We start from the raw sequence: 21021 nt of genomic DNA on the forward strand, positions 1-21021 counted from the left end.
GGGTTGGATGCCTTATCTAAAGGCAAGTGACCAGAGGCTCTGTCTTCAGACAGACAGGAAGTTGGCCAGGCTGAAGTATTCAATGTAAGTGAAAACACCAGGTCAGGCCTTCCTGGTGGCATTTCGGGTATGTTCCCCTGAATAGTGATTGGCTGGGGCTCCTTCGGTTCCCTAGCCACATTCCCTAGAAGGGACCCCTTCTAATTTGAAGCTGTGGTTCCAGGCCCTTGAGCAGGCCCAGGTAGGCCTTTCGGCAAACAATGTTTAGGCCTTTCGGCAAACAATGTTTACGGGGGTTTTCCTGTGAGGCTTATAGCTTGGGCTATGACCGTAGGGAATGATGTCACTGACAGCCCAGTGTGACCTGAGGGTGAGTGGTTCTAGCATTTCATTTGAATTTGTTGGTTCTGATAGATGTCACTGCCACTTGGCATCCACTCCCCTTAGCATGGTGGTATTGGTATATCGTTCCCCAATGCGTTTCGACGCAGTGCGAGTTCCCTTTCGAAAGGGAACGTCTAGGTTACGTCTGTAACCTCTGTTTCCTGAGAACAGGGAACGAGACACTGCGTCTCCTTGCCATGCTTCGGGGCCTGCCTACCAAACAGTCCCTTCAGACGATAAGGTGAATGTCTGCAAGGCGCCCCTTTTATACTTCCGGGTCGCACGATGATGTTATGGGTTGTCGCAGGTCAATAGGTTTGCGGTGATTCGATAGCAGTTTCAGACACCTGTCAAGCCTGAGGCGTTCCCCAAAGCGTTTTGACGCAGTGTCTCGTTCCCTGTTGTCAGGTAACAGAGGTTACAGTTGTAACCTAGACGTTTTACAGGTATTAGTGAGGACCTCTCATATGCAATGATTTCATACTTTTTGTAGAATTTGATCAAATATCAGCTTGCTGGAAATAAAACATTTTGTTCGAGTGGTATTTACATTGATTTTTTTTTCTTTATTTTCATAACGGATCACTTTTCATATTTCATCTCAAGCATGCTTATCATTTACACCATGGGTCACCAAACTAAGGCCCGCGGGCCGAATCAGGCCCGCCACCCCCCTTTGACTGGCCCCCCAACCCCTCTGCCCCCCACTACTTGAACCGGCAATCCCCAAAAGTCGTCATGGCCTATTTTTTTTTTATTGCTTTTTGGAAAATAATAACATGTCTGCATCTGGTATTTTGTTGATTTTTTTCAGTTAAAAATTTATATTTAGTTATAAAATGAACTATATTTGCAGAATTTTCTTCACCCGACATGCTCGAGATCGCGCAGAGACAACAACGCACGCACAGAGTACTGTCAGTGTTCAGGACAGCGAAATGGCTAGTGTTAAACGAAAAGTTGATAGAGAGTGCAGAGTTTTCAAAGAACAGTGGACCAACGATTATTTTTTGTTCAGTGTAAAGAAGTGCAGTTTGTATTATATGTAAAGAAAGTGTGGCAGTTTTCAAAGAATATAATTTGCGTCGTCACCACGAAACCTGCCACAAGGAGTATGCTAGCTTGCGAGGGCAAGCAAGAGAAGACAGGATTCGGAGGATGAAAGTCGGACTGGCTGCACAACAGAATGTATTCCTTCGCCAAACTCAGGTCAACCAGGCTGCTGTCCGAGCTAGCTATAAGGTAGCTCACCTACTAGCTACCCATGGAAAGACTCGATTACTACTTTTGCAAACAACTAGATAAACAAATATGGCTGTGCCAGGCTAGTAATCTCTACTACACAATGAGGCCTGCTGGTGGTCAGTTTGGTCTGGGTTACACAATTCTATGTTATATAGCTGACCCGGCCCCGGCCCCCCCATCACAGTCAGGAACCATAATGTGGTCCCCAGAGAAAAAAGTTTGGTGACCCCTGATTTACACCTTTGTTTCTTTGGTAACCAAAGCAACAATGGAACAAGAGCAATACAATCTATACATTTGAAAAGCAGCACAAGTAAACCAAGTCATGATCTTCATTTAACAACACCATCTAACTTTCACAGAAACATATTGACATTAGAAATCAGATTTGAAGCATTAGATTTATGAGCATTCCAAATGGTATACGTCAAATGTCTGTTTTTGACATTTCACTCTATTTGTGTGGATTTGCCTTCACAAGTATATCCAGAGAGGTCAGAAGTGATTAACTGTGCTATAGGTTTCAGTGCTTACATCAGATCAAAAAGTCTGTGTTATTGGAAGAATAAGAGACTCTGTGTTACTAGTGGAATAAGATGTTTGTGACCGAGTGAGTGTCAGTATGACATGCATGTGCATGTTTGTTTGCTTAATTTGTTGGTTTATGAGTAACCGCAGCCGCAGTGTCAGACCCTGTAGCAAAGCAATCTCAGTACAATACATTACCTCTAAGGCTTTATATGTTTTGCGACCTGATCCAAGCATGCAGCCGTTCGCACTCTCTGAAAAGGTCTCGCTTCATCCCTCACCTCAATCACGACAAACTCAATGCACATTACCAGCCAGGGTCTTCTCACAAAGTCGTTTAAACTCTCATGTTGGGCATTACACCGATTCCTGGGGACTGTAAACTTTAATGTTAGGGTGTGTGTAGCAGTAGCTCTGCAGGTTTTATTGCAGATATGGTTGATTATGGAGGTGTGCGGCTCATACGGCAGCTCACGATCAGGGCAGACAGAGTAGATGAGTGGGGTTTGGCTGTCTTAGGAAAGGTACATTCGCTAAGATGACCCTGATGTCTAACATGACCCTGCTATTGCAGCTGCCTGTCTCAGCAGATGACAAAGCCGCCTTGACCTTTTCACTCAACGTGTAAAATGCCCATGAATGACAAAAGTAAAAATCTCAGCCAATGAACAGGAAGTTAAGTAGGGTAGTCGCTCACTCATGCAGTCTTATTTGGAGAAATATCACTGTACCATCACATGGTTCTTATGTCATTTAGGAGGATTTCATCACATTCTTCAATCTTTGGATATTATTATGCATGTTGGATATTGTTATGCTTATATTTATATTATAAATATATTTGTAAACCTACATTTGTTGTATAGACATTTTAAGTAACTGATATCAAACTTGTCATAATAATGCTTCTTGACGCAGGATGGGGATCTTTTTCTCCAACCCGATCTCATGAAATGTGTCTTTATAACATGCATTGTAATTATCGTGCAATTTATACACGGAAATTAGTTTTTACGTGCATATGATACGCACTATCAACCCTTGGTTATAGGATTAGTGTTGTGGGGTACGTTAGTATATGTTTGGGTAGGATTAGTGGTGTGGGGTACGTGCGTATTGCACGCCATAAAGTGTGTATCATATGCACGTAAAAACTAATGTTGTAGTATAAATTGCACGATAAATACAATGCGTGCTATAGATATGCATTTCATGAGATCAGGCTGTTTTTTCACAGAGAATTCTTAGACAAGACTTCTAAAAACTTACTAACTTAATATAGAACACAAATATAATTTTATCATTTTTTTTTAGTGGTTTTCTCTTTTAGCTGCAGCTTAAATATTAAGAAAATCTTTTGTGTCCCACGGCAAACAAAAAAATTAAATGATTTATGATTAAATGATGACTGAAGATTCATTCATTTGAAAATGTTTAAGTTTAGCCTTGGGTGAAGTTATGGAATCCCTTGAAACAACTTCAGGCACCTTCAACTTGATTAAGGCATTCTAGAGTGACGTCTAGAATTTGTTACAAAAGTGACGAGATTATCGTTCTTATTCGGCTTAATTTACAGTGTTGCAGTTCTCAAAGTTATTTTTCTCAATTTTTATTCTCATTCGGTGCTTGACAAGTGTTCATTCTGAACTTTGGTCTTGTTGGGATGGAAACTCACTTTTGATGTTTCCTTTAGAGGGAACGAGTTATATTGTAAGATGAGTATGATTCAGTATCTGCTGGTCTTTCACTCCACATCTGTCATCTTTGTCTCGTGATAAATGACAGCTCTGCACACTTTTAGTGTATATGCACGTTAACATGAAGCACATGTTGCCTGTCCAGACGTGTGCATGTGTCCGTGTGCATGGTAATCTAATACTAATAGCTCTCATCAGGACAACGGAAAAATTGCGGTTTGCTTTACAGTAGTCATCAGAAATTACCTCAGAGAATGATTTTTTTCCAGGCCAGTCTAGGCATGATTTTCTGTAATTCTTCTCATGACTGTTTGCGCACAATGCCAACATCCTGATCAGAGCGGCCTGTCATTGCTTGTGCTGAATGGCATCAGTCGTGTTGCTCATCTGCTCTCTTTTCTTCTTATAGCTCCTACTCTTAGTCTCACTTCTTTTCCTTTTTATGTTCCCTTTTTACACTGTCCTCCTTTCCTGTCCTCTTCCTGACACATTCTTCACTGGCCTACTTTGAAGAGAGACCGAAATTCAAACTTTTTGTGCACTGTACCTGACCTGGGGCCATTTGCATAACCATAGCCATTTTGTTAAGACTCTGTCTTGAGAACTAGTAATATGACCTACTAGCAGTTAGTTAGGGATAATCTGTCTTACTTTTTGGTATTAAATTAGACCAATCTACGTTTTTATGTAGGCTATATGACTTTAAAAAGTTATGAACAATCTTAAAGAAAAAAATGGATAACTAACTTGTAAGGCTAGTCTTAGCCGTTTATGTAACCGGCCCCTGAAGTTTGGACAGTGTCAGGCATTTTGGTTCACAGTCCTGCACACTATCAGAAAAATAAATAAATAAATATATATATATATATATATATATATACACTCACCTAAAGGATTATTAGGAGCACCATACTAATACTATGTTTGACCCCCTTTCGCCTTCAGAACTGCCTTAATTCTACGTGGCATTGATTCAACAAGGTGCTGAAAGCATTCTTTAGAAATGTTGGCCCATATTGATAGGATAGCATCTTGCAGTTGATGGAGATTTGTGGGATGCACATCCAGGGCACGAAGCTCCCGTTCCACCACATCCCAAAGATGCTCTATTGGGTTGAGATCTGGTGACTGTGGGGGCCATTTTAGTACAGTTAACTCATTGTCATGTTCAAGAAACCAATTTGAAATGATTCGAGCTTTGTGACATGGTGCATTATCCTGCTGGAAGTACCCATCGGAGGATGGGTACATGGTGGCCATAAAGGGATGGACATGGTCAGAAACAATGCTCAGGTAGGCCGTGGCATTTAAACGATGCCCAATTGGCACTAAGGGGCCTAAAGTGTGCCAAGAAAACATCCCCCACACCATTACACCACCACCACCAGCCTGCACAGTAGTAACAAGGCATGATGGATCCATGTTCTCATTCTGTTTACGCCAAATTCTGACTCTACCATCTGAATGTCTAAACAGAAATCGAGACTCATCAGACCAGGCAACATTTTTCCAGTCTTCAACTGTCCAATTTTGGTGAGCTCTTGCCAATTGTAGCCTCTTTTTCCTATTTGTAGTGGAGATGAGTGGTACCTGGTGGGGTCTTCTGCTGTTGTAGCCCATCCGCCTCAAGCGTATGCGTGTTGAGGCTTCACAAATGCTTTTCTGCATACCTCAGTTGTAACGAGTGGTTATTTCAGTCAAAGTTGCTCTTCTATCAGCTTGAATCAGTCGGCCCATTCTCCTCTGACCTCTAGCATCAACAAGGCATTTTCGCCCACAGGACTTCCGCATACTGGATGTGTTTCCCTTTTCACACCATTCTTTGTAAACCCTAGAAATGGTTGTGCGTGAAAATCCCAGTAACTGAGCAGATTGTGAAATACTCAGACCGGCCCGTCTGGCACCAACAACCATGCCACGCTCAAAATTGCTTAAATCACCTTTCTTTCCCATTCTGACATTCAGTTTGGAGTTCAGGAGATTGTCTTGACCAGGACCACACCCCTAAATGCATTGAAGCAACTGCCATGTGATTGGTTGATTAGATAATTGCATTAATGAGAAATTGAACAGGTGTTCCTAATACTCCTTTAGGTGAGTGTATATGTGCAAAAATTTTACCTTTAGGGGTGTAACACCTGAAAAGATTGTAGCTCTCAAAGGTACACCTGTGTGTCTTATCTATCGCTTTTCTACCTTAATGTACCCTTTAAAGGACTAATAAAGAACTAATAAGAGCACAGCTTCGTGTGTGTGTGTAAGATGTTCAGTTAAATATAGTGTGTGTGATTTGAAACATAAATATCTTGTTAGTTAGTGCTCACTTCATGTTTTGATCTTACCTGCCTCTTTCGATCTAGCCACAGACTACAGACATTCTGACAACTTGTCATCATTAGCACAGGGGCTTGTTTGGGTTTGCCGGTGGTACCATTTCGGGTTCGCATGTCAATAAGAATTGCACACAAACATGACACCAATTTTGATGTAAAACGCCCAAAGTCTGTCAATCATGAGGTCATAAGATTTACATCTTACCCCTTGTGCAATATTAAATGCACTTATTTGAACTAAAAAATCATTTTTGACCCATTTAAGTAGGACTTCATTGCATCATTATATGTTATTTCATAATTCTATTGTCTTTAAAATATGGTTAAAGTGAACTGCAGAATGTACTGACATGCATTTATGATAAACTAAAATATATTTTAATGTCAGTTCTATTGAAACTTGTACATCATGTATTTAAATATATTTGTAATAACACATTTGTTATGAAGTTGAAATTTAATACATTTAAAATATATTAACACAATGTAACATTGAGTAACACACTACAGTTAAAATTATAATCAATTTCTTTACATGTGCTTAGCATGTCAACACACCAAAACAATAAGTGAACTTAATAATTTGGGGAAACAATTTTCACTTAGAAATTGGTATTAAATTTCACAAACAATTACAAAGATACATGAAGGAATGAAACTTTGAAGTAGAGTTTTTTGTAAAGCATGCTGATTTGAAGTACACTACTTTTAGGATTTGAAGTACACTACAAGTGCACATTCAAAACAATTAAGCACACTTTCACAAGGGACAGTCTGACATCAAAGACAGTTGAACTGTCTGCCTTGGCTTTTACACATATTGTACAATCTTATAAGCAACAATTAAAATGGAAACACAGCTTTGTTTTCTGTCAAAGCCAGTAAGAACAATGGATGATAGTTATTTAACCAAAGTTATTTTAAATGTGCTGTTTTGGACATGTTTAATAATAAGGAAAGCAACTGATGGATTTGGGAATGACTGTAGATGATTGTGACTAATAAAAAAATCTGTGTTAAAGTATAATCTCTGACATTTAGTCAGTAGAAATGCAAGGAACAGTTTGAGTCCTTATGTTTGATGTCTCACTAAAGCATCCCTTTAATAAAATGTACATTATATTCTCTTGTTTCAGTTTCTCTGTTCTGTCTCCCTTTCTTTCTTCCCCGCTCTGTCTGTGCTCTCTTTTCTTCGTGCCTGAAGACAATCAGTGCCCTAGTTTATTAGCAGGTTTTCTGCCATCGCCCCTGAATAAAAGAGACAAAACAATTCAATGATATGAGAGTGCAAAGCAGAAACACGCGGCAAGCTGTTTTCATGCACTCTGAATCAAGCTCAAGTTCAGCTCACTGGGCTTTCGGCTCAGATATGCTGCAGACGCATTTACACGCGCAGTATTTCTGTGTGCTATGTTTAGAAGGCCTGTCCAATCAAATGTGAAGCTTTCTCCACTAAAAAGAAGGTTATGCATAATAAACGCAGTTTACTCAAAGTCTTTAAAACAGTGGGTCCGCAACTCCCTATGGGTCCTTAGCTATACTGCAGGGGGTCTTCCAACTGTGGTTAATATTTTTGTTCTGCTAAATATTTTTGTGGAAATCTTGATACATATTTATTATGATTATTTCATGAATAGAAAGTTCAAAAGAACAGCCTTTCTTTGAAATAGAAATGTTTTTTATATTATATACATAATAAAATATTGTTACTCTTTTCAATTGAATGCAACCTTACTAATTAAAATGATTCATTACCCCATATTTTTGAACAGTAGTGTTAATGCAGGACTGGTTGGAGACATTTGGAGGCCATATAGGCAAAATTTATGTTGGAGTATTATTTGTCAATATTATGTCAAGTGTCCTTGGGTTATTGAAAGGCGCTATTTAAATAAAATGTTATATATATTTTTGAAATTATTATTATTACATAACAAAATGCCTTTCAAGGACAGTGAAGTAAAGCAGAATTTAGAATATATACAGACAGTGTGTTTTCTTAACTTTTACTTAAGCATTTTGCTAGTCATCTCCTGACGCGATGTCCTCCTTATACGTGCAAATTCAAAGTGTCGACTGTGCTCGTGCTCTTTTAAACTTAAATTATCTATCCCAAAATAACGCAGATCGATATAACAACTTCCCAGCTCTTTTTTTTTATTAAATGCATTCACAAACCCTATACATTTGTTGCTGTCTTCTGCTGAAGTTGTTCTCTTTCCTATATCAGTGTTCAGGTTTCTCACTGTGCTTTGATCCGATATAGCTGGCAATAAGTTTGACCTCGGCTGTGTCACTCTGGTTGGTAAGTGTGGCCTCAGGGTAGTGAGGAGCATTTCCCTTTCTGTTATCTCCAGACAGAAAATACAGTTTACAGACTTCTCATCTCCCACCCACACACGTTCACAAATCTCAACCTCTCTCTCTTTCAATCATTCTTTTCCTCATTCTCACTCACTCTGTCTGTTTTAATCAACCTCCCTCATTCTCTCTCATTCTCTTCAGAGGCCAATCTGCCCCAAAAAGATTTATTTCTTCTTTAACTCTTATCTTCGTTCTGTCTTTTACTTTAATCAATCATATAATTTTGTTGTCAGTTTTTGGGGCAGTCGTGGCCTAATGGTTAGAGAGTCAGACTGGTAACTCGGAGGTTGTAGGTTCGATTCTCAATACCGGCAAGAAATTACTGAGTTGCCCTTGAGCAATTCTGCCCTACAAAGGCTAAGTGCAGTAACTACGCCACCATTGAAACTGAGAAAAATGCCTCTAAAGTTTTCATACTGGCCAGTCCAACATGTAGCAGGTCCAATAGTGTTGATACTTTCAATTAATACCTTTTTAGGAAGGAAAATTATATATATATAAAAAAAGACCAATGATATGACCTTTGACCCCAAAAATGTAGATACTGCACTCTGCCTTTGAATTACCTTGATCAACTAGAGCACTATTACAAAAGCAAAGTGCAGTATCTACAGTTTAGATGTGTTCAGACTTCCACATTTTTGTATTCCTTATGTCTTTTAATCTGTTTTGTGGTTTGTTTATAGATGTTTATAATAGGTTAAGAGTATTGAAATTGCTTGTAACCTTCAATAATAATTTTTTGTCCTAATGTCCCTGTCACATCGCAGTCCTAAACATTTTTTTGTCATCAACATTGTCATTTTTCCAAACATCCTTAACATTTTACACACAATCAATGGTATTTTGGTTTGTGGATTTTCATTTTAATAGAAAATTCATTCATTAAATACCAAAACAGAACAATAAACAGAACAGCCTAGATCTAACCGTTAATTTATTAACGTCAAAATAAGTGACTGCCAATGTAATCATTGAGAGTAGAAGATATGAACGGAAAAAGTCGACTGATCTCGATGGTTATTTCGCAACCCATGACTTTCAGCTTGAACTTCCTTGGCTATCAATTAAACAACGCGATATTTTACCTAAACCATGTGATGTAGCGTGTGTAATGAGAAGTAAACAACCAAGATAAAGTGACATTTAATTCAAGACCGTCCTTGCGGCTGCAGGTGCTACACGGCTCTCCTCAGGAGATCGGCTAGCACTAGAATGCTAAACTAACAGTGACTTTGCTCCAGTCGACTAACTAAATGTAATCTTGTTAACTTCACAACAATTGGACTAGCTGCCTGAAACGAAAATAGCTTAAGAAGAAATGAAGGCAAGAAACAGAACAGTGACGGGATCGTATTTGGATTATGACAGCATTTCCAGACTGGATAGATGTTACAGTCTTCAAGGGAGCAGGTAGGCTAAAATGGTTTAATATGCAAGCGGCTCGCTATTAAACCGGCTTATGATAATTAATAGATTTAGATGTTATTTGACTGGTTAGTTGTTCATATGTTATCCATCTTCCTACCGTTGTTTGGATACTTGCGTTTCAAAGCAAGTTCCACCATGTTTTTTCCTCGGGATTGTGCCATGATATTTGTGTCAGTTTTACCATATATTTCTAGCAGCTATCGTGTTTGTGGTGTGTGTGATGGAATGTTTTGGATGGGGCTACTAGGCAGACCGCAGTATCTGCGTCAAAGCCAGGTAAACACATGCAGAACGTAGTTTCTACACTTACTGCGGTTAGCCTCGGTTTTAGGTTGGATTTCGTAGTTACTGCAAATTTGACATAGTGATTTCTCTAAAACGGTACCCAGTTGGACCAAGAGCTTTTGTCACAAGACAAAGGAGGTGTTATGAAGCCCATTTTCAGTCTAAACTCAATTTTGACCAAATATGTAGTTACTGCACTTTGCCTTTGTAGGGCAGATATAGCCTGGTTAAAACCAGACCATTCTCAGTTGTAACTGAGTTATGGTCTGGCAAAGCGTCATAGACAAATCATTTCCAGAGGGGCGTCACCAACGGACGTCGCGGATAGACCTAAAACCAATCAGAGCAATGAAGGAGATGACGTATGCAGAGCGGCGGAGAAACATCTCTGAGTGTTGTTCTTTGCTCGATTTTTAACAAAAAGGAAACGTTTAAATCGCTTAAAACAGACGCGATAGCTGATTAGTGATGTTCGACGGATGCGGCATCCATCTTTGTAATGTAGGCTAAAATCTGCTTCAAAATCCCAGCGCTGTCGTCATCGTGTAAAGCTCGCCCCAACATTTCTGAATGGTGCCTCGATTTCGACGGATTGGAAATGGGCTTTTGAATGAGCTCTTTGCCAAACTTTTAAGAGCAAATCTAAATTTGCCGGAAGTTGTCTGGGTTTTCCCAGGTTACTTGAGCAAGGCACCAAACCCTCAATCGCTCCCTGGGCGCCACAGAAAAAAATGGCTGCCCAGTGCCCAGTGTGTGTGTGTCCTAATGTGTGTGCTTGGATGGGTTAAATGCTTTCTGACAAATTCCAAGTATGGGTTACCATGTCACTTACACTTTTTCAAATACATTACTGTTCAAAAGTTTGGTGTCAATAAGAAGTTGTTTTTACTGTTTTTCAAAGAGGTCTCTTATGCTGACCAAGGATGAAATTATTTGATCATAAATTCAATTCAATATAAATTTTAATATAGTAAAATATTTTACAATTTAAAATAACTTTTAATATATTTAACATTAATTTATTCCTGTGATGGATTTTTTTTCAGGATTCTTTGATGAATAGAAAGTTCAAAAGAATAGCTTAAGAAATAAATAAATAAATAAATAAAATTAAGAATAATTTTATTTATTTTTTTATTCCAAGTTAAAATATTTATTTTTTATTTTTATTGCAAGTGTCTTTGCAGTCATGTTTGATCTATTTAATGGGTCTTTACTGAATAAAAAAAAAAAAATAATACTGACCCCAAACATTTTAATGGTATGTATAGGGGAAAATGTGCAGACACTGAAATAGACCCTGTCCAAACAGATTGATCAAACAGAATCAAGTATTCCGAAAAGCCTAATAAACAATTGGTCTAAATTGTTTTGTTTTATTTTATTTTGTGTAATACTTGATTCACATTTGTGGCATTCAGATATTTTCAAAAATTTGTTGCCGTTCATAGCAATGATATACTGGCACTACTTTCATGTCTTTCAGCAGACCCCCTTGTTTCATAAAAATGCAATTGCCATCCTGTTTTGTCTCAGTTATTGGCTGTAGTAAAATTGACCTCAGAGGACTGTAATGCAGTGTTCTTCTTGTTGCTAAGCTGACTGTTTTGTATACATTGTGGTGTATTTTATAAACAAATAAAGGTAACATTATAAAATAATTTCAACTTAAATCAATATTTCCTGTCTGAGTAATCATATATTTGGTGAGTACTCTGCATCAGTAGTGACCAACTGACTGTACATTATCTCTTGCACAATGACTGTATAGCTGACAGTCATCCCAAGTAATTGATTTCCCGTGTTTCTTGTCTCTCATGTCACTCTGTGTTTCTTCTCATGATAAAATGTAATGCATCATAAAATAATAATTTCAACTCATGTCCATTTGGAAGTTAATATGCTTCACGTCAGGGTCCTGATCATTTTTTTTTTTTGCAGTAATGTTGTCTGTGTATAATCCCTTAAATATTGAATTTGAAGGACCAAAATAACCAAATAAATCAGTCAAAACATCATTGCTCACTTGGCATAGCAAAGTGAGTGTTTGGTTCCAGTTATGGCGTGCTCTTTTTCCATCAGTAAATGTCATACATTTTCAATAGGCCGTTAGTCGTTGTGCTTTTCTATCAGTCTGTGCTCACCCTCAGTGTATATTCACTCAGTGCACACTCAGTTGGATAGGGATGCGTGGCAGACAGATTAGTGAGGTATTCCCCCACTGTGCTTGTGTGCTTTTGGCTTGGTCCTCCGTGGCAGGTAGCAGCGTGTGTGTGTGTGTGTGTGTGTGTGTGTGTGTGTGTGTGTGTGTGTGTGTGTGTGTGTGTGTGTGTGTGTGTGTGTGTGTGTGTGTGTGTGTGTGTGTGTGTGTGTGTGTGTGTGTGTGTGTGTGTGTGTGTGTGTGTGTGTGTGTGTGTGTGTGTGTCATGGAGGCGGATAGCATGCTGGGACCCACCCACTAATAGCCGACAATCTATCAAAGTCAGAGCACATCTCTCAGCTCTCCCTCTGGAACAATGTCTTTCTGATGCACTACGGAACAGAGAATTAAGAAGGGGCATCATTATAAGAGAATGCCGTGTGCCTCAAGGCCAGGAGAGAAAGAATGGAAGAGGGGAAATGGATGAAGACATGGGAAGAATAGAAAGGGGGTTCTTAAGATGCCGACGCAGAGAGAAAGAAATGTAGGGGTGTGTTAAAAAATGGATTTTACACCTAGATTATGTTCCAGAGACAAATAATTTGATTATGCTTCATTTCTACGGCAGAGCAGCCATTAATGATAATCAATAAATTCAAGTTCAAAATAACATTATAAAATTCATACACTACGGTTGACCATATAGCATAGTATTAGTGCATAATTGTTTTGGGACACAAATACAAACAAGTGAGGTATACGTTGGACTTGAGGTGTGTGCCTGAATACTTCTGACAATGAGGACGTTTACATTGTTACAAAATATTTATCATATAAATGCAGTTTCTTTAAATTTTATATTCATCAAAGAATGCTGAGAAAAATATTAAACAGCACAATTGTTTTCAACCTTGATAATAATGAATGTTACTTGAGCAGCGAATCATCATATTAGAATGATTTCTGAAGGATCATGTGGCAGAAGACTGGAGTAATGATACTGAAAATTCTGCTTTGCCATCACATAAATTAATTTTTTTAATATATTAAAACTGAAAATGGTAATATTGTGAAATATTACAATTTAAAATAACCCCCCAAACTTTTGAATGGTAAAATATTACTGCAATCGCAAATCACATATACTGTATTTGCGTTTGGCCGCACTGCAGTACAAGCGACCAAACAGACTCGAATCATGACAAATGAATGTACTTCCTCATTGTTTTCCCAATGTTTCAGCAGTGTAGGGGAACCTGTCAGCAATCTCAGTGTGTGACTGTATTAGTGAGTGTGGGTGCTGTCTCATATTTGTGTGCTTCAGTAGACGAGTGCGGTGACTCACCACTTCATTCCTCATTAGCATTCTTGGTCAGTAATCACTTAGTGAAGCAAAGGGTGATGGGAGGGGATTCTATCTTCTTTCTTCTATCATTCAAAGTCTCTCTCTCTCTCTCTCTCTCTCTCTCTCTCTCTCTCTCTCTCTCTCTCTCTCTCTCTCTCTCCCACAATTTGTATTTTGAAGCTGAAACAGATTAGCTGCAGACAATAGATTGAAGAACAGTAAATAATGAAAAAAGCAAGAATGAACCATAATAATCGTAAAGAATGATAATGGAATCTCTCTCTCTCTCTCTCTCTCTCTCTCTCTCTCTCTCTCTCTCTCTCTCTCTCTCTCTCTCTCTCTCTCTCTCTCTCTCTCTCTCTCTCTCTCTCTGTTGCAACTTCTCAGCTTCTTTCCATTAATTCTCTCGAACATTATGACTTTTAAAAGATATTGCTTTTTTAACCTGTCTGTCTAAATGGCCCTTTCTGCAGGGACTAAGTCCACTTTGAGCATGTGTAACAGTGCACCAGGAGAGAGAGCTGTTATTAAAATAATAGATTTTCACAGCACTTTTCTGTGAATTTAATCAGCTATGAGCCTTTGGGCTCTTTTATGAATCAATATGACCAAATGGATGAAGCCACAGAAATCCTTATCATCAGTGCCTTTTTAGTACTTCTCAATCCGTAAACGAATCTCCTCTGTTCAAATAGTATCACCAACTGAGCTCTGATGACACTTTTAAAATGATTTAAATGCAAACAGTGATTTTATTAACTAAAACTGTCTGTCTCTCTCTCTCTCTCTCTCTCTCTCTCTCTCTCTCTCTCTCTCTCTCTCTCTCTCTCTCTCTCTCTCTCTCTCTCTCTCTCTCTATCTCTCTCTCTCTCTCTCTCTCTCTCTCTCTCTCTCTCTCTCTCTCTCTCGCTCTTAACACTTAATTTCTAAGCAGCCAATCACATGGCGGCAACTCAGTGCATTTAGGCATGTAGACATGGTCAAGACAATCTCCTGCAGTTCAAACCAAGCATCAGTATGGGGAAGAAAGTTGATTTGAGTGACTTTTAACGTGGCATGATAGTTGGTGCCAGAAGGGCTGGTCTGAGTATTTCAGAAACTGCTAATCTACTGGGATTTTCACGCACAACCATCTCTAGGGTTTACAGAGAATGGTCCGAAAAAGAAAAAACATCCAGTGAGCGGCAGTTCTGTGGGCGGAAATGCCTTGTTGATGCCAGAGGTCAGAGGAGAATGGCCAGACTGGTTCGAGCTGATAGAAGGGCAACAGTGACTGAAATAACCACTCGTTACAACCGAGGTATGCAGCAAAGCATTTGTGAAGCCACAACACGCACAACCTTGAGGCGGATGGGCTACAACAGCAGAAGACTCCACCGGGTACCACTCATCTCCACTACAAATAGGAAAAAGAGGCTACAATTTGCAAGAGCTCACCAAAATTGAACAGTTGAAGACTGGAAAAATGTTGCCTGGTCTGATGAGTCTCGATTTCTGTTGAGACATTCAGATGTTAGAGTCAGAATTTGGCGTAAACAGAATGAGAACATGGAACCATCATGCCTTGTTACCACTGTGCAGGCTGGTGGTGGTGGTGTAATGGTGTGGGGGATGTTTTCCTGGCACACTTTAGGCCCCTTAGTGCCAATTGGGCATCGTTTAAATGCCACGGCCTACCTGAGCATTGTTTCTGACCATGTCCATCCCTTTATGGCCACCATGTACCCATCCTCTGATGGCTACTTCCACCATGTCACAAAGCTCTAATCATTTCAAATTGGTTTCTTGAACATGACAATGAGTTCACTGTTCTAAAATGGCCTCCACAGTCACCAGATCTCAACCCAATAGAGCATCTTTGGGATGTGGTGGAACGGGAGATTCGCATCATGGATGTGCAGCCGACAAATCTGCGGCAACTGTGTGATGCCATCATGTCAATATGGACCAAACTCCCTGAGGAATGCTTCCAGCACCTTGTTGAATCTATGCCACGAAGAATTGAGGCAGTTCTGAAGGCAAAAGGGGGTCCAACCCGTTACTAGCATGGGGTACCTAATTAAGTGGCCGGTGAGTGTATATATATATATATATACATATATATACATTATTAAAAAAAAACATTTTGATAATGTTGAAATAAAATAAATAATATTACATAGAAAAACTTGAAAATTAGAAATGTTGCCTTGGCAGCTAACTGAAATAAGTTTGTTTAAATTTAAATGAAACTGAAATAAAAATAAATTAAAACTAAATAGAAATAGAAACACATCACAAAAATATAAATGACAACAAAATGACCAAAATGAAAACTGAAAATACAAAAATAAAAGCAAATTCAAAATATTAATATTAATAAATACTATAATAGTACATAAATGATATTAAAATAACACTATGCAAATTAATTATGCACTGAGTTGCAAGTAGGTTTTTGACATTGTTACAGTATTGAATTTGACTAATTGTAGTAATATACAATACATTTAATAGGATGAATAGATGGTGCTACATCTGAGACTTATGAGAAAATTATAAAAATAAGCCTTGGACAAAGAACAAGACCTCTGTGTTTTGCTTTATAATTCATGGTTCTAATCTCAATGCAAGTGCGCATTTATGTGAAACATTTTACATAGGTTCTTCTAATTACAGGATATTCACTTACAAGACAAGCCTCCCTTTAAAGGCAATGTGATATGTAATTATCCATGTAGTGACATGTGTGTGGAACTATTTAAAAGCATCAGGATTGTGCACTGGTGCATTATGCTGCGAAATATTAACATGCATGCTACGATTTTTTAGTCTGATAAGGAGCCTCTAACGTGAGGTTTGTAATGGTATCGATAGGTTGTTTGGCTGGTAGCGCCGCACGAAGAGCAACCAAGCTGTCCTGTTCTCTGACAGTGACATATAGTCTCCTTTCCTGTTGCAGAGCCTCAGACAGCCAGGCAGTTGCGTGTTCAAACCCTGTCATACCTCTCCATGGCTAACAAGACAAGCCAATACAACCACGCAGGTACACACAGTTATAGATATCAGTACACACACACATAGAAAATCGTGATAGTAGGCACCCTCAGAAAAACACAAGCATATCTATGAGAAAACGCCACGTACACTCTTAGGGAATGTATATGCGCACGCACAGGCAACTGCTCTCAGTGGTTATACCTTGTTCTTCTCACTGTGTCGTCGACTTTACACATGGGTTTTCTGCTAACTACAGAAGTTAAAGGGATAGTTCACCTAAATGCCATAATTTACTTGTTCCAAACACATATGATTTAATTTCTTCTGTGGAAAGACTGGCCAAGCTGCTCTTGTCCATCAAATGAAAGTGAATTGGAACCACTCTTGTCCCTGATCTTTCTCCATTTTCATTGTATGGAAAAGAGCAGCTTGAACATCTTACTAAATTTCTTCTGTTGTGTTCCATGGAAGAAAGAACGTCATTTTTGGAACCACATGAGGGTAAGTTAAAAAAAAAAAATTTGTTTGCATGAACTATCCCTTTAACCGATTAAACAGCACTCTATAATGCATCTAAACGTATTGGTAGTTGTAATAAAATTCCATATTCTATATGATTTTTTTAAAACTATTTTTCATTGCTGAAAGATTTTACTATCTGTTTCTCCTAATTACTATTTAAACAATTTATGAAGCAGAGGGCTGCTTATTAAGAATACCTTATCATCGTCACTGCCGAGGGAATAATCTCTGCCTTTCTCTCTTTCATTTGTTCAGCTTCTCATTTATGAACATTCAGTCAGAGTTTTGAGATATCACTGCAGTGTTGCCATAACACTGACAAAAGCTGGAACATAAAATTAGAGAGAGTGAGAAGATGAGTTTGCCAGCATGAGCAGCCCCTCCATGTGCTTCTTGTTTTTTTTTATATACAGAAAAGGCTGTGTTATGCAGCCAAAATAATCTGTTATTTTTGTTATTACAAATAACAAAACACAGTTTGACGCAGTAGAGCGATCAGTATTGAAAATGAAAGCCTGGAGTCAGTTTACTGAAGACTGTGATTTCCATGCTAGACATCAGCAATAGTATAGTGTTGATGAAGAGTAAATTAACTGTTGTGCAAACATGAACTCTTCTTTATTTATGAACATAAGTCTCATTACTGATAATCAGGCCGTAAAGTAATGCAGTTGCGATACAATAGCTAGATTTATTGCAAGTTATAGCAATGGCTTCCTCACTGTATATATCATAGCATGAAAATCGCCTTACAGTAAATAGCTAAAATATATAATAACTCACAAGAATAATAAAATAGAAGTACTCGAGTAAAAGTATTGAAGTAACCGATATAATATTTTTTGTATGTCAAGAGCCAATCTGAAGGATTTTTTTAAATGATCGGTATCGGCTATCCTAAGCCCGATCCTTTATTTTACGTCAGCTAGCATGCAGGTGTCATGCAGGAGGTGGTGGTCCCAAATGGAACCCTAAGCCCTCGCAATCCTCGAGTCCACACTTTCGTGACGTAACGCCACTTTGACTGTCAGATAGGAGTTTGCTGCGGAGCACGTGGGCTTGCAGGCTCTGCAAAAGTGTGCATCGTGGGCGCAAATCAGCTGCAAAGTGTGCGCTCACGAGCACTTTTCTCAAACCTAAAATGACAAATGGGACACCCTACCGTCTTGAGGATTTAATGGACACGTGCACATGGCAGCCATTGTAAATCCACAAGACCTAAAATGCACATGAAGTGTGCCATTTGGGACAGGGCCAAACAGGCATGTTCTAGCGCATCACACATATGTTCGAGCTTCTGTGTTTTACATATTTGATTTGCACTTTTGTAACAAATCACTCGAAAGTAATTTATTTACTGTTGCCATAACCATGTCTTGAGCATTAGGGAGGACTTCTTCTTTTTTTTCTTCTTTTTTTTCTTTTTTTTTTGAGGGTGGAGTAAAAAAAAGGACAGGTAGTAAAATAAGTAGAATTTATTGTAATGCATTTAAACTATTTTTTATATTTAAAATATGCACCCTTTCACTCCTTACCATGACTGAAATCTATTGTTGTTCATTTAACATTTTTGTCGTTAAACAGTTGTCAAAAATTAAGTTTACCTTCTTACCTTGCGCTCTTTCACCATTAAAACTGAAGCATTGTACTGGAGTTCATCCACTGCTTCTCTGCCTTCTTTGATTTGATTGACCATCTCCATTACTTTGGCGTTGGTGAGCGATATTAGACTGCTGAGGCAGACCACAGACACAGGCTCTAAACCACACTTGCTTTTTGAATGTTATTTTTGGTCTTCTTCCACTTTTATGGATAGATATAACAGAGAAATTATGGGGTCATCTGTATCTGCAAATGATGTGTGTTGAACCTGCAGCACATTAGCACCGGACTCCTAGGCCCCGACTTTCAAGACAGGGATTTTTAGTGGAATCTCCATTAAATGTGTGCTGTTATTCAGTAGTAGCACACAGTGGAAAAGGGTTTGTGAATTTTGAAATGTAAAAAGAATTGCCGTCAGTCTCACCCTGTGGGATGAATTATGTAAGACAAACTACTTCAGTATGAGTACAGTGTTTCTGGATTATATCGGTTCATGAAAAGAGTTAAATACTGCCCTGCAGACATAAAATGCAAAGTTTAAGAGCTGACAGTCATGAGTTAGTGTGTGAAGTGCAGCTTGCTGTGTATTATACAGAAGTGAAGAAGTAGGCAGAAGTGAACAGCATATGTGTCATCAAGTGTATGTGAAGGGCAGGAATGTATGTTAAATACTCTGTGGTGTGGTTAAATGCGGATTTGGGACATTCCTCGTCTCTCTCTCTGTGGACACCTGAGACGCTGGGAACTGGGTCACACAGCTCCATCCTTTAGCGAGGCATGATGGGACGTGTAGACCTAATTTCTTTCCCTTATCTGCTCAGTTCCTTCTCTCCCGTGGGGCAGTGAGTGATGGCCCGGTCTGATCCCTGGCGTCTGGATTCCCCCGCTAGGCCAAACCTCTCTACAGAAGGGGCTGTCTCAACAGAATGGGCGTCCGTCTCTCTGCAGAAGATAGGCATAGTTTGTTGCTCAGCTGCGTCAGTGCTGCCTGTGCGCACTGTTTTTGTGTGTGTGTTAGGTATCAGTCTGCTTGCTTAGCCATGGTTGTCGACTGCAGTCACAGATGATCAAATGCAGAATGTGTTACCTCATTTCAGCTAGGGGTGTTTTTTTATAAAAAAAAATTTGAAGCAGCAGCAGTGGCAAAGAGGCCTCACGTGGCGCCCTAGGCAAGATGAGACATGGCCAAAGAAATGGTGTCGTTTATTGCTTATTTATAGTGGTACAGTTTTTGATTATTAGTCTTTGAAAATTATATAGTATTTCTATACTAATATACAAGTATTTCTATACCTTCCATTCTAATTATATAGTATAATTATTGAGTATTATATAGTAATTTTTTGAAAATTATATAGTATTTAAACAAACAAAAATCCAGTTTACTGGCCAGTTTTAAAACTATCAGTAGTTTTATTTTGTACCATCGTATTTTTATTTGATCATGTCATTCACAAACCTTCATGGGCTTGTTATTCATTCCCTCATAAAAGACGTATTGTAAGTGATTTTTAGACCTGTTGGAGTATAGCTTGAAACTTTATATTGAAGATATTTTTTAAATCCCTATGGAGAAGAAAAATGAAAGGGGAAAATACTCTTAGAACCAAGACTGCTGGAAAAAGTGGGCGGTTACTGTTGCACTTTAATTATAGAAGATACAAATATTATTATATTTTTTTAGAAGTTGCATTCAAAAGCCTCTCATTTGAGTACAGATTAGCCTGGAGAGATAAAGCAGGTTTTTTTTTATGACACTATAGTTTGGCACCAAATTTGCATGTTTGTGGCAGACAAATTTATCCAAAGAAATGTCTCTGTTACGTATGTAACCCTCGTTCCCTGAAGGAGGGAACGGAGACGTTACGTCAGTGACACTGACGAAATGGGGGTTTCGCTAGAGAGCCCTATCAACTTCGAGTTATTAGAAAACAAGCCAATGGTATGAAAATACCATGGGTCTGCGGAATTTGCATCGCGAACTCCGCCCCACCGCGTGGGTATAAAAAGGAGCCGTGAGTGCAATCTCGCATTATGTTACCTACTGAGGAGCCGAGACTGTTTCAGCGGTACAGCGGAAGTGGCATGCGGACATAACATCTCCGTTCCCTACTTCAGGGAACGAGGGTTACATACGTAACCGAGACGTTCCCTTTCAGTCAGTTT

The 21021-nt window shown here is 38.8% G+C and overlaps 1 protein-coding gene across 2 annotated transcripts in view; it reads left to right on the forward strand.

The window, feature by feature from the left end:
• LOC130088411 (protein phosphatase 1 regulatory subunit 29) overlaps nucleotides 1–21021 on the forward strand; it is a 150224-nt gene that overhangs the window by 110703 nt on the left and 18500 nt on the right. Inside the window, exon 1 of one of the 2 annotated variants that reach the window (XM_056255163.1) lies at nucleotides 16689–16777. The exons of the other annotated variant lie outside the window; for it this stretch is intronic. The gene's annotated coding sequence lies outside the window, so the exon portion shown is untranslated. Of the gene's footprint in view, nucleotides 1–16688; nucleotides 16778–21021 lie in introns of those variants that run through there. 2 annotated transcript variants of the gene reach the window in all.

The sequence above is a fragment of the Rhinichthys klamathensis genome, unplaced genomic scaffold (genome assembly GCF_029890125.1).
Source record: "Rhinichthys klamathensis goyatoka isolate OS25496 unplaced genomic scaffold, OSU_Roscu_1.1 h1tg000119l_1, whole genome shotgun sequence".
In the NCBI taxonomy this organism is placed as follows: Eukaryota; Metazoa; Chordata; class Actinopteri; order Cypriniformes; family Leuciscidae; genus Rhinichthys; species Rhinichthys klamathensis.